This window comes from Nicotiana tabacum, chromosome 21 (genome assembly GCF_000715075.1).
Source record: "Nicotiana tabacum cultivar K326 chromosome 21, ASM71507v2, whole genome shotgun sequence".
Lineage (NCBI taxonomy): Eukaryota > Viridiplantae > Streptophyta > Magnoliopsida > Solanales > Solanaceae > Nicotiana > Nicotiana tabacum.
In genome coordinates, this window is record NC_134100.1 from 13,589,508 (window position 1) to 13,596,192 (window position 6,685).

Below are 6,685 nucleotides of genomic sequence, written 5' to 3' on the forward strand. Positions count from 1 at the left end.
GGTTCAAGCAATCAGGTACCCACCTGTAGAAATAAGGGAAGACAGTTCAAAGGAAAAACAATCACAAGGGAAAACAATTCAAATGTTGATAATCAGGAGCCCACCTGGAGAACAAAGGGAAAGCAGTTCAAGTGTTGGTAATTAGGAGCTCACCTAGAGAACAAAGGGAAAACAATTCAAATGTTAATAATCAGGAGCCCACCTGGAAAACAAAGGGAGAACGATTCAAGTATTGATAATTAGGAGCCCAACTGGAGAACAAAGGGAGAAACAATTCAAGTGTTGGTAATCAGGAGCCCACCTGGAGAACAAAGGGAGAAGCAATTCAAGTATTGGTAATTAGGAACCCACCTAGAGAACAAAGGGAAGCAACAATCCAAGTGTTGGTAATTAGGAGCCCACCTGGAGAACAAAGGGAAGTAGCAATGTTCAAAGGAAGACGATACAAGTTCGGCAATCAGGCGTCCACCTGGAGAACAAAGGGAAGCAACAATTCAAGTGTCGGTAATCAGGAGCCCACCTGGAGAATAAAGGGAAGCAGTTCAAGTTTCAAGGAAGAACAGTGCAGATGTTGGTAATCAGGCACCCTCCTGAAAAACAAAGGGAAAGCAATCCAAGTGTTGGTAATCAGGAGCCCACCTAGAGAACAAAGGGAGGTAGCAATGTTCAAAGGAAGACGATACAAGTTCGGCAATCAGGCGCCCACCCGGAAAACAAAGGGAAAACAAGTCAAGTGTCAGAGGAAAGGAAAATAACTCAAATGTTGGTAACCAGGCACCCACTTGGAGAACAAAGGGAAAGCAGCAATGTTCGAAGGAAGACGATTCAAGTTCAGCAATCAGGTGCCCACCTGAAAACAAAGGGAAAACACTTCAGAATACAATTCAAGTCAGCAGCAAAGGAATTTCACCTAGAGAGTACAAGTCAACAAAGCAACAGAAATTGCAAGATCAAGTTTGAAGATTATATGGGATTCTTGTAATCCATAGATCATAGTTTAGTCTAGCTTTTTTTTATTTTGTCTTGGTGTAATAAGGAGTTCAATAAGCAGTAGCAGCAACAGCAACATTGAAATCACAGCTTCCTGGTAGTCCCAGCTACCAAAACTTCCCGAACTACACTGTCCTTTATAGCCAAGGATATGTAGGCAACCTCGGAAGCAGGGTGCGGTCAAATCTTTTAAAAAATGCTTCCCCACGGAGTATTCAAACGGGCAAAAATCGCTCGTATCCGCTCACTTTATCTTTGCACGAAAACTCTTCGTGTTTCCTAGCAAAGAGAGGCAGCTATGAGCATGTGATTTTTGCACTATATGAAATATTCCTACAGAATCCCAAAGAAATAGATTTTTATTTTAATTATTTGCCATTTTAGGAATTTTTGTGGAATTTTCTTAATTATTTGTATTTTTCAGTGCATGTTTAATTTTTAGTTTAATTCATGAAAATACAAAAATACTCTGCATTTGCATTTAGGATTTTTTTTTACATTTTTAGGTTAATTAGTAAATTAGTCGTTTTATAAAAATGAAAATCACAAAAAATAACTCACTTTGCATTTTAACTCTTTAATTTTGAATTTTATACTTTTTCTTTTAATTTAGAAGTTGATTAATCTTTGTAAATACTATGACGATTAATTAGCTTATTTGGTAAGTTAATTTAGTTTAAGAGTTAATTTAGGTTTTAATTTTAATTTGAAAAAAAGAAAATTTGAAAATTGAAAGGAAAAGGAAAGAAAATGAAGAACAACTGATTTTGGGCCAATTCAGCCAGACCAATTGAATTTCCCTAGGCCCAATCAAATTCCGCCCCAACCCATTCAAAATCCGACCCAAATCACGCCCCTAACCCGGTCCAAACCCCCGCTCAATCAAACGACATCGTTTTCGCCTCTTCTCATCTGAACTATCGATCTTACTCAATCGGACGGTCCGAAACTGGCCGTTAGTCTCCTATATTAGTGTCCTAACCTAGGCCACCCCATGTTTCATTCCCCTTCAGTTTTCATTTCCACCTTCAGAGACTCAAGAACCCTAAGCGCCGCCCTAACACTCCTCACCCTCTCCGGTGGCGGTGCCACCCCAAACTGCCTCCAAAACTACACTCCATGATCCCTGGCCTCCCCTCTTCCCAAAACCCAAAACAATTTCCCTCGAATCCTTCTCCCTTTGCTCGAATTTCAGATCTCAGTTCCAATCCCTAAAACCCCAAATCGCCTTACCCCAGATCTTTAACATACAAGGTTTAAGTCTTCAAGTTTCCGAGTTTTGAAGGTCGATTTAACTGAAATAGATGTTAGTCGCTGGTTCTTGGCAAAGAACAGGCATTTAACATTAGTTTGGGTTTAAATCAAAGCAGTCGGAGTTCATCAAGATAGTCAATAGGTATTTTCTTTCTCTATACCTGTCTCTGTGGTCGTATTTGTTTTCCAGTTTCTTTTTCCAATTTTAAAAGTTGTTCGTTTGATTTTGTTTGGTGTTATTTATTTGCCTTGATAAGTTTGTTATTCATGACAGTAGGTTAATTCCTTCTTCTTTCTCTTTGTTTATCCTTTGATTAAATTAGAACTCTATTAATGATTCCAATAGGTCTAGTAGGTTTCTTCTCCCCTCCTCTTCTTTTCCCTAGTTAATCAGTGCTGCTAGATCCTAAATGGTTAAACTCTTGTTTGCTGTTAATTCGAATTTCTTTTGGTTTTTGGTGTTCATTGCTTTGCTAATTTGGAAGCCTCCTCTTGGGTTTGTGGTAGTCCAGACCTTGGGCATTAGAAGCCCATTTGTTTAGGCCCAGGTTTGGGATTCAGGCAGCCTGTTTTGGCTCAAGCTATGAAGGATAATAATAGGAATTTAAAGGGTATTTGGAAAATTTTGATTGAAAGAATCTTGTGTAACTGCCTAGGAAGCTGCTAGGAAGGCGGGGTTGGGGTTTAATTTTAACAAATAGAACCAAAGATCAGGGTCTAAGTTGAAAAAATAAAAATTAGGGAAGGGGTATTTGGTAAAACTAAAAACCATTTTTGCTGCCCTAAAGGTCCTCTATAAGAGGCTTGTTTTCCTTCATTTTCAAGGGGGATTTTTAGAATTAGAGTATACTCAAAAACTTAGAGACGACTGAACAAAAAATGTTTATAGAAGTTTCTTGCACTATTTTGAGGTCAAAAGTGGCTGGAATCGGGTTTTAATCTCATTGTTAGTAGTAATCAAAGAGTTTCAAAAGCTTTTCTTGATTTGTTTGGTATTCAAATGGTTTGAGGAAGCTAGTTTTGCTGTGTTTGCTTTGCTAAACTGCAAGCTGCTACTGTTGATGATTCTTTCACCTTCCTTTTGCTTTGATTTCCCAGGTACTTCTTGGATCTTGCTAATATGAGCAGTGTATTTGGAAGCCTTGTAATTGATTTAACTAGTTATAGATGAATGTTCACTGAATACTAGTGTATATTCTTCAAAGTTCACCTGGTTTTTCTTTATTGAAGTAGCCTTACTATCTTGAACTTTATTGTATTCAGCCATGCTTAGATAGTACATTTTGAACTATATTTGAACTCTTTCTTTGTCATGTACTTAATCTAGACTGCTGCATCATGGGTCATTATACACGAATAACATCTTCTTTTGAGAGGTTTTGATGGAATTATTTTCAAACTAGTAGGGATAATCAGTCCACAATGAGTTTTCTTATAATCTTGTTGTACCTAGCAGTAATTATACTCGGTAAAAGTTGTTTGGGAGTTGTTTCTTTCAAAGTTTGGTCTTGGATGAAAGTTCAACTTTAGTATTGGTTGTACGAGGATGGATGTGAATGTCATAATGTTGATTTTGAGTAAATTTCAGAAGGTGATATCTTAATATGATTAATGGCATGTGTATTGGAGTCATCGTGAGATTAACTAGTAGTTTTCATAATTTAGAGTCATATGGTTGAAATGGATAACAACAATGGTTCATAAGGCTTTTGAGGGTTAGATGCATTGAATGTTTAGGATGGTTGTTTAAAGTTGGAATGGTGTTTTAGCATGTCTAACTACTTGAATGGTAATAAATTAGGGGGTTCATTTGTTTCAAGATCTATAACCTGTTTTAATTCCTTAAGTGAAGGGAGTTCATTGTATAAAAGTAGGGGCATGTGAAGTAGTTTGGATTTTTGATTTCAGAGTTCTAGCATAGTCCCGTGTTGGTAAGTAGCACTATTTGAAATCAATTTCCTTATCCCTTTTTGTGTATGAATTAACCCTGCGCTAGAATTGGTCTGCATTAAGCCTTGAGTTTAAGGTTAGCCCATTTGTGGCCCGAATCGATAGTTAATGGGGTGTGTTGGGCTCATTTTGGGCCAGTTGAATTGCTAAAAGGTTGCTTGCCACTTTAAGGCGTGGGCTCAAGTTCAGAATCCAACCCCCATGTGTTCCCTTGTTTGAACGTTAGCTATTCCCGTTGGCCCTTTGTGTTTAAGGTAATTGGGCCTCCTGATGGCCCAAGCCATCTTCAAGCAATCAAACTTGTTTTCTTTTAACGCAAGCCCAATAATTGTTGAGTTAGTTTGAACATTAGTTTAGAATAAATTTAAACTCCCTTAGTCTTCTTTAATTAATTAGACCCTTTTAAGCTAGATTGGGGTGTGCGATGTTACCAAAACCAATGATTTTATGGCCCTCAAAGACTAGACACCTTTAAGAATAATTTGAGGTGTGTCATGCCGAATAAAACCCAAAACCCATGGCCCTCATTTAATTAATTTTAACTCTTTTAAAATCGAGGTGTGCCATCAATTGAATTTTCCATGGCCCTCGCAAACTTTGGTATTAATTTGAACTTTCGTAGTCGCTTTAGGCGCGTTCTTTAAATTGATTTTCGTTAAATGACTAATTTCGGGTGTGCATTTCATGTGACCCAATTCCAATTCTTAACAACGTTAAATAGAACGTGTCTCGAATCGCGGGTGCATTTCATGTGGCGTGGTCCAAAACATGTTTTAAATAACGTTGAATCTTCCTAAAAGTGTGTCAAAATAATTAAAAGCGGTCAAAAGCTAAAAGTGCACAATAGGTATAAAACATGTAATTAATCAGATAATTAGGCCAATTATTAATAGTTAAGCGACCGTGCTAAAACCACAGAACCCGGGAATGCCTAACACCTTCTCTCGGGTTAACAGAATTTCTTACCCGGATTTCTGTATTTGCGGACTGTAAAACAGAGTCAATCTTTCCTCGATTCGGGATTTTAACCGGTGACTTGGGACACCATAAATCATCCCAAGTGACGACTTTCCCGTTTTGATTGTCACTTTAATTGGAAAAAACTCCCTTGTACCCTTCCGGGGGTAGGAAAAAGGAGGTGTGACATATGCTACAAACAGTAAAGCATGTTGGTTTTTGGTTCATAAATCCGATAATCCCGAGATTCATGTTAATACGGTAATAGAATCAGATAATGTTGAATTCTTGGAAAGCATCTATCTGTATAAAACTGAATGTGAGTCATTAAGTGAAAGACCTAAACGACCTCAGGAAGAACCAACGGAAAATAGTCCAAGTATAGAAGATCCACGACATAGTAAACGTCAAAGAACATCTACTTCCTTTGGACCAGATTTTGTGACATTTTTGCTTGAAAATGAGCTGCAAACTTTTAAAGCAGCTATGTCATCTTCTGATTCAGCGTTTTGGAAAGAGGCAGTCAATAGTGAGATTCAATCAATTTTGGATAACCATACATGAAAATTGGTTGATCTTCCTCCGGGAAATAAGCTTTTAGGTTCGAAATGGATCTTTAAACGAAAAATTAAAGCTGATGGAACTATTGACAAATATAAGGCAAGACTTGTTGTCAAAGGTTATAGACAAAAGGAAGGTCTTGATTACTTTGACACTTACTCTCCAGTAACAAGGATAACATCTATTAGGGTGTTAGTGGCACTAGCGGCCGTGTATGATCTTGAAATCCATCAAATGGATGTTAAACCAACTTTCTTAAATGGAGAATTGGAGGAAGAGATTTACATGGAACAACCTGAGGATTTTGTGATTCCTGGTAAAGAAAAGAAAGTGTGCAAACTTGTTAAATCGTTTTATGGACTTAAACAAGCACCCAAACAATGGCATGCAAAATTTGACAAAACAATGTTGGCAAATGGATTTAAAATCAACAAGTGCGACAAATGTATTTACAAATACTCCAGGTCATGAAGTCATTGTTTGTTTATATGTTGATGACATGTTGATAATGAGCAAAAGTATGACAGATATAAATGCTACAAAACGCATGTTGGCTAGCAAATTCGACATGAAAGACTTAGGAGTTGCTGATGTGATCTTAGGAATCAGAATTCACAAAACTCCACAAGGTCTAGCATTATCATAGTCTCACTATATTGAAAAGGTACTTGACAAGTTCAAGTATTTGGATTTCAAAATTGCCAAGACTCCAATTGAAGTGAGTTATGCACTTCAAAAGAATGAAGGTGAAAGTGACTCATAACTAGACCATGCAAGAGTATTGGGAAGTTTGATGTATATCATGAATTGTATGCGACCAGATATAGCATGTGCTATTAGCAAACTGAGTCAGTTTACAAGTAATCCCAATCAAATACATTGGATGGCAATGAAACGAGTTTTGGGATATCTGAAACATACCCAAAATTATGCTTTGCATTATAACAATATCCTTCTGTGATTGAGGGATATA